The sequence below is a fragment of the Sphaeramia orbicularis genome, chromosome 10 (assembly GCF_902148855.1).
Source record: "Sphaeramia orbicularis chromosome 10, fSphaOr1.1, whole genome shotgun sequence".
NCBI classification, from domain to species: domain Eukaryota; kingdom Metazoa; phylum Chordata; class Actinopteri; order Kurtiformes; family Apogonidae; genus Sphaeramia; species Sphaeramia orbicularis.
Window position 1 is genome coordinate 42,388,729 of NC_043966.1, and position 16,582 is coordinate 42,405,310.

The following is a 16,582-nucleotide window of genomic DNA, read 5'->3' on the forward strand; positions in this document are numbered from 1 at the left end:
GCTCTTGCTTCTCCCCCCTGAAGCCCACAGGTGCTGTGCCCCCCCCCTCACCTCCACATGGATCAGATGGTGGTGTTCAGAGCAGTGGCCAGTGCTTCTTATTGGAGGCTCTTCGCCAACTGCGGATCCGTCTTTTTGTTGGTGTTCCACGGTGGAGGTTCGTTTCTGATCCTGGTCTCGGCCCAACAACAACAACAACAACAACCACCAAAGGACGGATCCACGGTCCGCGAAGAGCTGCCAACAGGAAGCTGCTCCGAACACTGCCATCAGATCTGTGTGGAGGTGAGGGGGAGCTGTGGCACTCATGGGCTCCAGGGGGGAGAAGCAAGAGCCCTTACCGCTTACTTCTCCCGCCTTTCCTCTGTTTTGATTGGTTGCTTGATTGGACCAATCACCACAGTTTCTGCCCTCAGAACATCTTTCAGTACACAAAAGTCCCATCTTCATTACATTTGCACTATTTACACTGTAACATGTGTCTATAACAGTATGGCTACACTCTTTACAATGTTACTTTTGCTGTTTAAGATGTTTACACTAGTCGCTTTTCCATTGACCCTCAACTATAACTTGCTCATAAAAATTTACCTAATGGAAAAACAATTTCGCCAAAAGTCTCATTTTTCTATTAAAAGCTTTTGCGCTGCCAAGAGGTGGTTTTTTCGGGCATAGTGCAAATGGTATATCATGCAAAACTGCAATGGAAAGACCTTTTTCTGGCAACTAGAGTCAGATGAATTAAAAAAACACGTTACAACAAGCGAAGAAGAAGAAGAAACATGTCACGGTATGTGTGGACACACCAGGAAACCCAATCAGTTTTTTTTTTATTTAGTATGAGATACAGGGGAAATATAATAATAATGAATATATTTGTAAATCAACACCATATTTACATGCATCGCTATGTTTATGGAATGACTTCTCATGTGATCTCGCGATAACAGATAAATACATTATCGCATTTGTGATTTAATGGAAAAACCAACATTACACGCTTCTGTTTCTTCGACATTTAGTAAATATCGGTAAAGTTTTGCGCACATGTCCAATGGAAAAGCGACTACTGTTAAATTGATGTTAACATTGTTTACAAAGTTACATTTGTGTATTTTTATACCACTTTTAACATTCTTAACTCTACGTTTAGACAGCAGGTCTTAATGCACAATTCGGATTTTTTTGATGAAATCTGATTTCTTTGTGTACTTGAGTCCTTAGTCTGTTTAACTTAATGAGCAACTCGTCTGTTGCTACTACATACACTACTAAAGTACTACAAATATAATTAAAGTACTACACAAACTACTGAAATATATAAAAAGTTAATTCTATCAATCAATTTTCATTTCTAAAGCGCTTTACAACAGTCCAAATTCTAATTCTATACTACAGATGACAAATATGCACACTAAATTAAAAAAAAAATCTGTAAATGTATTTGATTTTTCGTACACTAACATTGCAGTACTACTTAAAGTCATATGCAGTCACAGACAGGAACCAGATCTTGTGGAAAACATCATTTAATGGTGGTTATACTATTTCAAGACTATATAGGCATGGAATAAAAAAAAAAAGAAAAGATGCAACTACAAATACTGTAGTGCCATAAAATATTCATTCAAGGAGGAAACAATATGTCTGATATAAAAGATGCTGGTGCAGCTGCTGAAAGTTGGTGATATGCACACAAAAAATGCTAGGCTGCATTTTTATATCACCATGGAAACAGCTGCTCCTCAATGGCTCAACTTGTCGACATCATCAAGAAGGGGTCGTGACCTTCAGGGACCAGCATCAGGCTGGGTGAAAGGTCTTTTCTTTTTTTTTTCCCCCTGCAGGAAAGTCATTTATACACTCAGGGATCTAAAAATGCACCACTCAATTTTGAACTGAAAATAAGATTAGAATTTCTTTGTGACTGAATTTTCAATACTCTCACAGTGAGTTAAGACAGTGTGCAGATTTTCAACACCTGAAGTTGTGTCATGCTTCACTGGGTTTTGGGTGTAGTCTTGAGTCTAAAAACAATAACTGTCGACAAGAAGTTGGATTATTGTAATCCAAGTGAGTGTAAATGCTGTACCGAACTGACCCACCTCTAAAAAAAAAAAAAAAAAGGCATGAAATCCCACAAAAATACCACAACTGGCGCAAAAATCAGGCTGTTGATCTTCCAGATGTAGGACAAACCACCAGACAAGCCGCCAGGGGCCTCATGTATAAAGCGTGCATACGCACAAAAACCTGGCGTACACCCTTTTCCACGCTCACATTCAGATGTATAAAGACTAAAATGACCGTGGAAATGTGCGGTCCTTCACGCCAAGTCCACAGCTGGCGTACGCACGTTTCTAGTGCTTTGGAACCATTGGCGATACTTAGAGGTGATACTGAGAAACTGTTACTAATGTGGAAAAGGTCATTCCTCTGATTAGTGTGCACATCGGAGATACAGAGAAGAACAAGAAATACACCGGCACGTCATCCTACTGTCAGAGCAGCACATCCACCACCAGAACCAGAAACAGAACCAATTAGACCCTGTATCCATCAATGCCAATCCTGCCCGGATGGACATTCAGCAACAACCATATAAAAAGACAAGGACATAAAATTCATTGGTTGATAAATATAGTCTTCATGTCTGTGAGAACATTTATTAGTCGGTCCAGTCGCTCATTGACTCCGCCGATTGTCCTCACGATGTCCTAATGTGACTCGGGTCAGTACAGACCCATGCCGGTCGGACGGGCATCAGCAGTGGGCTGTGGCGGACCGGAGGACCGGCTAACGCTGGGGAGTCAACAGAAGCCTCTGTGACAGGAGGATGATACTGGGTCTGACTGTCTGCTGTCTCATTGTTGGAAAATAATAATTTGAGTGATTAAACATGAGTCAAAGTCTTTGATTTCCTCTTTGATATTCTGACATGATCACACATGAACCTTTATCTAGTTTGGTTGTGATCAGACTATTGTATGACCCGTAGAATGAACTAATGTGTGAGATACACAAATACTAAATATATATTTATGTTGGGGGTGATCCGCATCAGCCCTGTAAGAAAAGTGTCACAATATCGGCGACTCTTTCCTCAAACAGTCTCAGTTCGTCTCTGTTCTCCTTCCACCTGTTTTGGCCTCCGCTTCGCGTCCACCTTGACATCATCGTCTGATCATGCAAACAGGGGAATCCTAGAGGGAATCCCACCTGCAGACCCTGTTTATGCTGATTTGCATATTTAAATATGGGCGTGGAGAGGAAGGAGTCAGGTACTCCAACATATGTGGTCAATTCCTCGCTGATTGGGATGAATAAAGGAAGTGTACTTGGATTCAGGCGTATGCTCAGTTTTATTCATCTGGATTTTTTTGTGCGTTCGGATTTTTCTGGATTTGGGTGTACGGCAGGTTTCAGTATGAAATCCACGCAAGTCTTTAGACATGAGGCCCCAGGACTTTGAATGTTCATTATAGCACGGTGGTCTGACTTCGGCGGCGCTATGTAGCCAATGGAACCACTAGAGACTGTCCTTGCCCTGGTCGACCATGCATCACCACCCACAGCCAAGACCAGCATGTCCGCCTGCATTATTTCCAGAACAGGTGTCGGACAGCGACGGCCACAGCAGCAGAAACCACTGGCACCAACAGACCATTAGAAATCATATGCACTGGGAAGGACTCAGGGCCCTCATTTGTGATATTATGGCTGAATCCCAATTCACCCCTTGGCCCCTCCCCCTTATCCCTACCCATCTGTGTACACGTGAAAGGGTAGTGTTGTCCAGATTCTCAATTAGATGGAGGGGAAGGGCTAAGGTGGAGGCCTGTATTGGCCTCAAAACGGAGATTTTCCAGGACCACACTATGAACAGAGGGGTAGGAGAAATTTCCCTTAATTCTGTTTGAATCATTGGCAAGATGGAGGTAAACACAGTCAAAAAGTGCAGCAGTGTGATGAAAGAAACAGACAAATGTACATATTTTCTTCATAAACAACTTAATCATTTGATCGACCGTTTAATGCTGTTTCAATGTGTTATAGATCGCATTTCTGCAGTTTATAGTTGATAGCCGCAAATAGATCACCAAAGCCCATGGAACAGATGGTTACAGCTGATGATGGCATGGTGAATATTTTTGGAAATGAAGTTTTCGCATCTGTTCATAGCGGTATCAGTGACCGCTGATGACGTAACAGGTCTGGAAGGGTTGTCCCATTTCATAGGGGAAAGTTTCAAGTAGGGATGCACCGATACGGATACGAGTATCGGCACTGGCTCCGATACTCAATAAGTGTACTCGTACACATACTTGAAAAAGATATCCGATACACTGCACCGATACCACTTCGGCCATGCAACATTCCCAGTTCAGTGCAGCAGGTACGAGGAGGAGGAATAATGTGTGGGGAGGGTGAAGAGTGTGGAGATTTAACCAAATAAATGACGGTGATAAAAGTAACGCTGACTGCAAGTAACATTACAGACAGACAGATAGGGATGCAGTGTTCTGTCCGTCCTCTGCATACATTCCATCTGTTTTCCAGGTGCTCGTGGATGCATAAACAGAATGAGAATACCAGCGGGTGTACGGAGCGGTGCAGACCACTGCCAACAGAAGTGAAAATGAAACTTCTCGCTCATTTCTCTACCTGCTGAAACTAAGCTGTTAAACCTTACCAGCGAAAACGCTGCAATATTAGTATCACATTAGTGTTACCTCTGTCGTCTCCATGTTTGTTATTACTGACTTCCTTCTTCTTCTCAAAAAACTGTACTCTTCTTTGTGGTACGGTATGGTTAATTAAGAGTGCCGCCCCCTGGTGGATTAATTGAGAAATGCTCATTCCAACACATTAAATGTCAGTAGCAGCACTTTGTTCCAGTCAGACTAGTGACAGCAACAATAAAGCACATTCACAAAAGGAACTGGAATGGGATTATTAAGTACTCGTATCGGTACTCGGTATCGGCAAGTACTCAAATGTAAGTACTCATACTCGTACTCGGTCTGGAAACAAGTGGTATCGGTGCATCCCTAGTTTCAACCCTTACCCCTTGCAGCTCTGTTTCAAGGGGTAGGGGTAAGGGGGAGGGCTAAGGGGTGAATTGGGATTGGGCCTATGGTGCTTATGTTGAATGTATTATTTCTGTAATTCTCTAACTGTTATTGTTAATATGATAATAACATTTCCAATAAAAATCAATAAGCGACAAATTGTTTCTGATTAATTTATTACATCTGAAACTGGTCCTGGAAAATTAGCAAAATTTGAGGTGGTGCGTCTTTAAATCACTTGACTGTATATGAGAAAAAGGCTGGTGTTTAGATTTGGGAACCATGTCTCGGAGAAGACAGATATGGGACTTAGGTAAGTCATGCAGATTAATCTTACTTCATTAAGCCGTGTCCTTTTGCATTTTTGCAAACACAGAAAACCTCTACTGAATACAAACAAGGAGGGAGCCCAGGAACAGTCTTTACTCATATATATGTAAGGCCATTAAAAATGCACAGTCCAAACATGTGGTGTAATTTCCAGAAAATGGTTTGCTCAGGTGCCTATTCTGTATATGTATATTTGTTTTTCATTCCCAACATGCACAACGTTGGCCTTTGGACTAATCCTTTAATGTAGGACATTGAGTCAAATCTCTTGTACAGAGTCATGGTTGACTGGTAACTTTAGGTGTGGTTGATAGCCAATACAAAGGCAGCAAAGAAAACGCCCAAATGTTTTTGCCAGCTCAAAATGCCACGGCTTATGATACAACAGAGAGAACATGCCAGTGGCATGTTACGAACAGGTCTGAGCCGTGGTGAAGTCGCTTGCCGTCTGCGCTGTCATCGCAGTACAATCAGTCATCTAAGTTTCAGATTGGATCGGATCCCTCAGGAGAGGATCATGAGACTTGTCAGTTCCATGCATCGTTGCTGCACTGCTTGTTTGGAAGCCAAAGGTGGACACATTGATATTGAATGATGACGGTCATGGTTAGGTGAGAGATGGACCCACGGTGCAGACAAAAGGACAGGAGAAATACTCGCAAAAAGGCATAAATCTTTAATGATTGTGCCAAGAGTGAGCTGGAGGAGGACAAAGGTGGCCTTTGAGTCCGGGAGGGAAGCAGGCAAAAGCAGGAACTGGGAACAAAGAGCGCAATCAGGATTAGCAAAAAAACAGAAGGTAGCAAAACAAAACCTACAGCGCCATAGTTGATATACTACCACTGAGGGAAGCCGACAGTTGGGCAATGAGTGGTGCAGTCAACCGGGCTAATGCTGCGTTCCAGGCCGTTTTTTTGAGCTCGTAAGTCACAACTTCAAACCACAACTCGTGACTTTGTAACGTTCCAGGCGAGTCACACCACACTGCCTGGGTGCAAGGAATTTAGGTAGTTAAATGTAAACAAACCAGCATGTCGGACTGCACGTTAGGTTAATTTACAATCATGTCTTTTGCCAAAGGTGTTTGCGCCTTGATTATTTGAGGGAAACAGAGGAGGAAAAATGGTGCATAAGGCAAGAGAAGCTGTTCTACCTTTCATGTTCTGTTATTTGTATACTTGGATACGTATTTGGCATTAATTTATTCTTGCACTCATTGGACTGAAAACTAGCTAACGCTAGAGTAGCTGGTGATTGTGCACAACATTTGCAGACAAAAGTCAGAGCAATACCTTGTTTTAATAAATAATTTGCATAAACAGCGCATCTATGGGGGCTGCCATTGCTATGTGACATCAGAGCTCGGAACTGGGAGTACATCGATCTAGTACAGTGGTTCTTAACCTGGGTTCGATCGAACCCTAGGGGTTCGGTGAGTCAGTCTCAGGGGTTCAGCGGAGGTCAAGACACACACTCGACTCATTAGTCGGGTGTGTGTGTCGGGCTAGGTCCATGTATGTAAACAAATGGCTTCGGAGACTCTTTCTCTGATTGACATCCAATATACGTGGTGTATTGTTGTTGCTTATAGCACTACAACACATCCGGAAGTGTTTATGATCTCTTCCATTCGTCTGACGATGAACTGAGTATTTTCCACATCATTGTTATGACTTTTGCTACTTCCTGTTAACCACGGAGGCAGCCATGTGTAGAATTTGTTTACATTTTCGGTCACTGCACTGGTCAGTTACAATCACGTGACGACCGACGCACTGTCGCAGATGGAGAAATCGTATTACACTAAAGCCGAGCTAGTGCCGTAATAAGGATGCTGGACATAAAAATGAAGAAAAGGAACAGACTTTGCTGTGAAAATGACAAGAAAGTGGCACTTGCCAAGGTGAAGCCACGCATTTCTGAACTGGTCTCTCAAAGGCAACAGCAGAAGTCACACTGATTTGCAGTAAATATTCATTATTATTGTAGCCTGATGGAAATTAGGTGATGGGTGTGTGTTAAAATGTTAAAAATGATAAATAGCATAAATACAATAAGTTCATTATTGGAATACAAAAATTAAAACCATTTCAGTGTGGTTGTATTAAAAAGGTCATGTCTTTGTGAAAAGGTATGTAATTTGCTGTCAGTTCATGCACTGTATTGGTTTTGTTCTTTGAACACAGTGATGTTAATGCACAGTTCATTTTGTGCACCAGTAAAACATATACCTGTGTCTTGAATTTGGAAAAAAATCACATTTTATTTTTAATAAAGAAGGGTTCGGTGAATGCGCATATTAAACTGGTGGGGTTCAGGACCTCCAACAAGGTTAAGAACCACTGATCTAGTAAGAGTTCACAGGTGGGAAGTCACAGGTTTGACTGTCATTCCAAAGCATTTTCATCGATAGAAGTTTGGAAAAACACAAGTTATGGGTTGCCTGGAACACAGCATTATATGCAGAGGAGAGTGGAAGTGGCTGATTGTTGGCAGGTGGCTTGATTGAGGATGGCTGATGATGTGCAGCTAAGTAGGTAAGAGGTCAATTCCAGCTCTGCCCAGCTCCAGACAACACACACAAGACAGGGAAAGAAAAAAAAAAAAAAACAAGACACGCCCACAAAAGGTAGGGGGAACTCAAGAAAAAACACTAGGATCCTGACAGATGACACTTTCAACTTCCGAGAACCTGTATTCAGTGATTGAATAAACATGTTAAGCTGATCACAATTTGTCCACAGTTCATTCTCTAAAGGCCAACACTTCCCTCTTTAATATGAAAGTAACCCCAAACCAATGAATTTAATATATCTTCCAAATATACATATTATTCTGACCTGTGTCATTTTAATGGTGATAAGTATAGTTGGTCAAATGGCTCCACATCACCAGATAGATCACTGATCAACATTCACTACCATGTTGCTAATGACCTAAAAAAAAAAAAAAAAAAAAAAAAAAAAGCCTGAAAACATTATAGGTTGATGCATCAGATGAGCCAACCCAACAGAGAAGAACCCAGGCGTAGATCTGCACATGGGCTGGACAGCTGGGGTGAGCTGTCCAGACCAAGTGTGAAGACAAGAAGCTCTCACACTTAGACTTCTGGTCAGATGATGCTGATGGAGTGTTGGTGTGGAGCTGCAACAGGTGGTGGGGCTGCACGAGAAGGGGCAGCGCCGGACTTCCAGGATACTTTTTAATATACGTATTTGAAATTCTACTTTATTATGTTTAATTGGTTTCATGCAAGGTCTTGCTTATTTTGTTTATTGAATAATTTATAATTACTTGATCTTACATCTCATGTAATTTTCATCGGTTATATAAATTCACCAGTTCTCTTCTTCAGAACAAAAAATTGAAATTAACAATAAAAATAATGAATGTTAAGCCCTTTACTAGTGTGTATTGTCAATAGGGATGCAAATTATTGATTCATTCATTAATCTTTAGTTGGTTGCCCTTATCGATCGATTAATGATTAATTGATAAGCAGCGATTTCCTGAGAACCTGAATTTCTTTTTCAATATGGCCTATAAGAATAACAGTTAAATATTGTTTATACACTTCATGAAAAGAGCATGTCATATTCCTTAATGACTGATTTACTGAACCATTGGATACAGTCAGTGTTTCCTGTGGAATTCATCTGTTGGTGTGGCGGTGTGTAATGTGGGGGTGCACGCACATGTGTTTCGTCCGGGGCGAGGGGGGGGTACTCGCATGTGTGTTGGTTGGTAACTGCGCGTGTGCATGCGCCACTTTCCGTACCACCTCTAATACTATGGGGGTGCGGTGCAGTCTGTGCCCCTGCAGAAGTGAAAGTGAAACTTTTCGCTCATTTATCTTTTCCTCCTGAAGCTTTGCAAATGTGTTACATACCTGTGGTCCAAATCAGGAGCCTGGAGGATGTTTTCACCTTCTGTCTCACTGACTGTAGACTAGACCAACCTCCAGGGAAAACTTTCCGATACCGACCCCATATTTGTGCTTATATTTGGTCTGGGGTCTCCCATAAACAGACCGCCCGGTCTGTGTTTAACTCCACCATGTCCATAAAGTCATTCTAACTCATCAACGCCATGATCCGGTTCAATGACCAGCCATCCCAGCCACAGCGTCGCAGCGCGGACAAACTGCCAGCCTTCGGACAGGTGTGGACAAGGGCAATTAACCGACAATTAATAATTTAATCGAGCAAATTCTTGTCGACAATTAATCATTAGTCGATTAATTGTTTACATCCCTGTCACACTAAAAATCCTTAATTAACACAATGTTCCTGGTTAGTTTATTAAAAATTGGTTACTACTAACTGGAATTGGACACAGAGGACAGATTAACCCATAAAGACCCAGTGCTAATTTTGTGTCAGTTCCCAAATGAATTTTTCTCTCCTTTTAACATTTCTTAAGTGATTTACCACCACTTACAATAATATTATCCAATGTATTTTTCACTTTAAATTATGTATTTTCTTATATTTAATTTACTATATTTAAAGCTGCGGGAGAATTTCGTCACCAATTTTTCATCAGATCTGTAAAACCCCAGTCATAGCCAAAGTATCACGAATCTGTTATTCTTTCTGTGATTACTCACCTGAATCTCTTGCCTCACTGTGAACAATTTCAAGGTGTACTCCACCATAAACAAACCATGTGTTTACAAACAGAGCTGGTAGGTAACTCGGGCATCTTTGGAATTTTGTCGTGCAGTGTGGGAAGCAGAGGTTTGTGCAGCTGCCTGGCAGCGGCAGCACAACCATATGATAATATATGGCTGCAACAAACACGACGCGGAAACGGCTGAAACGCGGAAATGGCTGGAGGGAAGCGAAGCTCCAGCCGTTTCCGCGTCGTGTTTGTTGCAGCTACCGCTGCCAGGCGACTGGGGTTGACTGGGGTTTTACAGATGTGATGAAAAATTAGTGATGAAAATCTCCCATAGCTTTAATTTAGATGCTCATGAAAACTGACAGTCAATTCAAAGATTATATCAAACCAGAGAAAAATGAAGAAAAAGTTACTTTTTTCGTCAAAATCTATCATTAACTGAACATAAACCAACCGTCTCCATTACACTGCCACTGATCCAACTCTATGGTGAATCAACATGATAGAAGATGACGGTGTTTCCACATTCACTACGGAACCTCTGAACGTCCAAATGGGTCATATCTGATGACCATGAAAAGACGACAAACTGTATTTTACACTAGTTATTGAAACATATGGATAGAATTAGTGGATCAACAGGCATTAAACAGTTTAGATCAGTAAATGGTTTTGGTCGATGGTGAATGTTTGGGTTTTTATCCAATCCAACTTTATTTGTAAAGCACTTTAAAACAACTGCAGTGGACCAAAGTGCTGTACAGAAGAAAAATTAAAACCAAAATAGAAGAATAAAGTACAGAATACATTTAAAAACATAAAAACTGTACAAAAAAAAAAAAAAAAAGGGTTTATGGGTTAAAATAGATGGTATTGACTGTGATCCCTGCTCAAAGAGTACTACCACCTAGTCAATAATTGATGAGGTGTTAATGACAAGAATAAGGTTTATCATAATTAGAATGCTTTTGACTGGTCCTATTTTTAGAGTGTATTGACTGTACTGTTGCGAAAATCGTGACTGGGAACTACTGCTCCTGAAAGCACATGCATAGCCATACATGCAAAAACATAACACTTTCTAAGACCTAGATGGGAAACTAACCACATGTGGTTATCTGCTTGAAGAAGAAGATTTGACAAAAGTGGGAGGATAGGGAAAAAAAAAAAAAGACAAAAACAGGGACAGAAAGTGAGGTAGAACAAAAGAAAAGTGACAGGGAAGTATAAAGACACAAGAAGGGAGTGGAACTAACAGAAAGAGAAAAAAGGAGGAGGGAGATATGATGTGTGGGAAGAAATGAAGGGGGTTATTTATGGACGGAGAAGTAGAACAGTGAGATACAATGTAAGTCCATTAGAGACAGTACAGGACATGTGATGTGGTACAACGGTGTGTCGGACATGTTCAAATAAAGACTTTCAAGCTTTTAAGGAAGGTTAAAAAATTACAAGAAAGACATGCAAAGATATAGGACATGAAAAGTATAGAGCATGTAAACATAAGATGGCAAAAGGTAAAGCTACATCTAGTGAAAGTAATGAAGTCAGGAGGGTTTGACAACTGATTGATGCACTGCCAAAATCTAAATCTTACCAAGTGTATTCTTGTCATTTCTAGTCAAAATATGTCATCACACTTAAAATAAGACAGAATCACCTAAAGAGTAACTTTTCAGTGAGATATAAAAACTTATTTTTAGACAACAGACCCTGAAAATCTTATTTCAATAAATCTTACCAAGAGAATTTTCACTCATTCCATTGGCAGATTTTTTTTTATTTTTTTTGGCTTGAATTAAGCCAAAAAAATCTTCAATTAAGCAAAAAAAAAAAAAAAAAAAAATCTACCAGTGGAGTGAGTGAAAATGATCTTGGTAAGATTTATTGAAATAAGATTTTTTTTTTTTTTTTTTTTTACCTCCACCAGGAGGTATTGTGATTGCTTTCCTTTGTGTGTTTGCGTGTTTTTTTGTTTGTTAGCAAGATAACTCAAAAAGTTATGGACGGATTTTCATGAAATTTTCAGGAAATGTTGATACTGGCACAAGGAAGGAATTACTAAATTCTGGTGGTGATCGGGGGTGGGAGGGGGGCCATGGGGGCCCACTGATCTGCCTTAGTGGAGGTCGGCGCTCTCGGAGTGCTTTTCTTGTCTTTTAATTGATTTATTTCGAATGTGGAAATGGTACAAGCTTCCTGATTGCTACTAATTGACTTCTTTGCACAAGATAATATAGAAATGAAAATTCAAGGAGGCAAAAAATACTAATACACAAAAAAGAAAAAAAGTCATATTCAAAAAGGAGTGAGTGAGAAGAAGCATAGCTTATGAGCTCTCACCCCTTTCTCAAAACCATCAGTGTGTGTGTGTATATACACACACACCTTCATATATACTTACATATACATATACAAACATACACATACCCATGCACATACACTTACATTTTCAAGATCTATTGTCTAAAAATAAGTTCTCATATCTCACTCAAAAGTTACTCTGTAGGTGATTGTCTTATTTTAAGTGTGATGAGATATTTTGACTAGAAATGAGAAAAATACACTTGGTAAGATTTAGATTTTTGCAGTGTGTCAGTCCAATAAATTGAAAACAGATGTTTTGGAATGAACATCGATCATTTGCATCAGTATTTTCCACAGACAACAAAGTTAAATTGTTTCATACTGATACTTGGTCATCAGCCCATGGTTTTTACTATAATACCTATTGTATCCTTATAGATACAAACTACATATAATTACTGGACATGTACTGGGAGTTTGCACTTTGACTGTCACAAGGTTTGCTTGTGGTAGCTAAGTGTTAGTTTACTGACTCAGTTAAACAGTAAACTTCATCAAGCATTGCATGTCCAAATAATTTTAGTCTTAGTGGAACCTGTCACTACAACCACATTCAAACTGTCAGGAAAAAAAAAAAAAAGTATTTTACTAACTGCACCAAAGCCCAGCAGGTGAACATGTTTTTATATGGAGCTGTGAATCAAACCACAGCGACCCAGCAAACATCAGAGCCTTGTATTCAACCTGAGATCTGATTAATGGAGCAGTACATTAAACATGGACCAGATTATTTATTAGAGGGTCCCAATAAAACACATGACAGTATTTTTTATTTTTTGTTCAATACTAGTCTGTAGGAGTCAGGCCTTTTTGGATCCAACCCCAGTGGCTGTAAGCTGTAAGATATTTATACATGGTTTAAATTTTGATTCTAGGTACTTGGTCCTCGCCCTTTTCCAAGAGCATCAATATTGCAAGTGTAGGTACTTGATAGAAGTCAGTGTACATACATAGGTGATGTAGTTAACCCTTTATAGGACACTCATTGAAATGAGTGCACAGTTTGTCAGGACGAGCCCCCAATTTGTTAGGACCCGGCTCTAGGCATGACAAAAGGACGCCGACAACAAAGTATGTATCAAAGAATAATGTGATTCATTTTACAATAAAATAAAGAGAAATGTGCAAAACAATATTAAGAGTATCGGATGTGGTATCTGTAGCATCAGTAATGGAGTGAGTGAATGTGATGAGTGTGGGTGTTGTATGGCGTAAAACAAAAGACAAAGGTAACAAAAAGATACAGGTGGTCTGGTGCTGGTGTCGGCCAGAGCAGCGAAGAAAAGAGAGAGAGATAGTTCGGCACTTTGTCACCAGTATAAATAGGCGTAGCACGTCGGGCCCAGATGTGCCATGCATGTTCGCTGGTCCTCCACCTGCACACAAACGTCAGGGACAGACAAGCAGCCCACATGACCAGAAAGGAGGGGTCATGCCATCTGAAATTCAAAATTTCAACTCAAGTGTGTTATTGGACATCGTCATCTACCTCCTCATCGGTTGGCATGACAACAGTCTCCCTTCTCTTACCATAAAACATCTGAGTAGCACTTGCTAAAAAGTAAACATACAATAAAATGACTGTTACAAGGTCATAAACCGACAAAAATCACTCATATTCACTATTTACAGCTTCAAAATGTCTATAAAACCTCTCTGAATCATTGCATAGTGTTATAAAAAACAACATGATTCTTGACCTCAGTGAGGCCTCATATTAAATGTTTGCGGACATGACCGAAAAATAGTCGCTTGCCTGGTCAAGTCAAGTTTATTTATAAAGCACTTCAACAACATCACAGTTGGCTGAAGTGCTGTACACAGACATAAAAACAAATAAAATACATAAAAGAATGAATAGAAACAACAAAAGTAATTATACATTAAGAGAATAAAAGCCAACCTCTCACACTGATTTAAAAGCCAAAAAGAAAATACATGTTTTAAGAGAGGACTTAAAAATAGAATTTGAGTTTATTCCACAGTTTGGGGGCAGTGACTGAAAAAGCCCTGTCACCTCTGAGCTTCCTCTGTGTCTTTGGGATGATTCATAATGACTGATCTGTTGATCTGAGAGAGCGTGAAGGAGTGTATGGTTGGACAGATACTGTGGAGCGAGGCTATTGAGGCATTTAAAAACATTCATTCATTCATTTTCTGAACCCGTTTTATCCTCACTATGGTCGCAGGGGTCGCTGGAGCCTGTTCCACCTACTTATGGGTGAAGGCGGGGTACACACTGGACATGTCACCAGTTCATCGCAGGGCTGACATATAGAGGGTATGCACATGACGTCACCGTTAGTGGAAGTCACCGCGGTTCCGTCCACTGAGTGGCAGAAAGAGGGAGATGAGTAGCGGCTTTGGCTTGAATACTGCGAAAACTTTTGGACAATCTAAAAAATGGGGAAGAGCTGTTGGGCCATTGATCGCACAAATAGGTTTAAAAAGCACTCGGAGCTATCGTTTTACCGGCTACCTAAAGTCAAAGACAGAAGAAGCAGATGGATCGCTGCAATTTGTAGAAATAACTGGAATCCAGGCAACAAAACCTGGATTTGTGGTTGCCATAACGTTAATTTATGCTGTATTCTTGCGTAAAATCATACCTTAAATTACATATCATTTTGGCTAATGTTACTTCTTAGTAAAGCTCTTAATGTTAGCATCTGTGATTTAGTTCTATATTTGATAACTGAAACGTTTTTATCTTCAATTGTGTGATTATGAACCTTGTGCTCTACATGATTTGTAAACTAGTTTAAACTGAGGCTAACCTAGTTTTCCAAATAAGGGGGTACTCTAGCACAAAGCTGTTGTAGCTGTGTTGTATCAAGTATTTGATGTTAACTCTACTTAAATCTCCACAGTACCAGTAGATCATCCACTCACTTGGGTCAATACTAAGGGTTCAACTCCAGTAAATCAGTAGTGAACTGTGAGCACTACTGCTGGGCCTTTACCTTGGCAATCACTGCCAAGAAAATACGTCTGCACTGACATAAAACCTCAAAAACAATAGTATGTTGAATTGAAAGCACTCACCAGCTGTAATCCTCTAATTAACGACGACGAGGATGTCAACAACTCTTTATCTTTTGTATGCTTTCAGCCTTTGCGTTGTGTATTTTCCCGGCGTTGAAATCAGGTTCATACAAATATCAGGATACGTGATTTCCGGCCACATATCAGTGTTCGTAGACCACTTGTTGTTTGGTAGCTTGTATGGATCCATGTCCAGTCCAATTGTCTTTAATTTCATGTTATATTCCACATTTTTCTGGTCTTGCTGTAGTTACTGCTATGCTCCGTCACGTTGAGCCGGTTGGTTTTTGTCCCTCAGTCTGACTTAGAGGGGCGTGGCCCAGGAGGGAAGTGACATATGTGCATTCCCTCTATAGCAACAGTCATTCTCACATTCACACCTATGGGCAATTTAGATTAACCGATTAACCTATCAATGCACGTTTTAGGATGGTGGGAGGAAGAGTACCTGGAGAGAACCTACGCAAATACAGGGAGAACATGCAAACTCCACATAGAAATGTCCGACCCCCATCGACTGGTGTTGGAGTGGAACCTAGGACCTTCGTGCTTTGAGGGACAAGTGCTATCCACTGCACCATCATGTCACCCCGCACTTAACTCAAATAAAAGACTTCTAAAATCAATTCAGAAATGAAGTAGGAGCCAGTGAATTGACGCTAAAATTGGGGCGATATGATCCTGTTTTTTGGCTCCAGTTAAAGGTCAGGCAGCAGCATTTTCAACAAGCTGCAGTCGAGTAAGTGACGTCTTGCTAAACCCAACATAAGTGCATTGCAGTAGTCTAAACAAGTTGTGATAAAAGCATGGATGAAAACCTCAAACTGATGCTGAGGGAGAAATGATTTCACTTTGGCCAGCTGTCTCAGCTGAAAAAAGCTGGACTTTACTGCTGATTTAATCTGAGCATCAAATTTAAGATCACTGTCCAGCCTTACACTCAGGTTTGTTGCTGGATGTGTCAGATATTGATGTAAAGAGCCCAGATCAACATAGATTTTGGAGGTACAACTAGGCCCAAACAACATGAGCTTGTTTTTTTTTTTATCTTTCAGGCGTAAGACAGTCAGTGACACCCTGGGGCACCGTAAAGTGGGGGTAAACATGACAAATTCATGGGCCCCACCATTTCCAAGGGGCCCAGT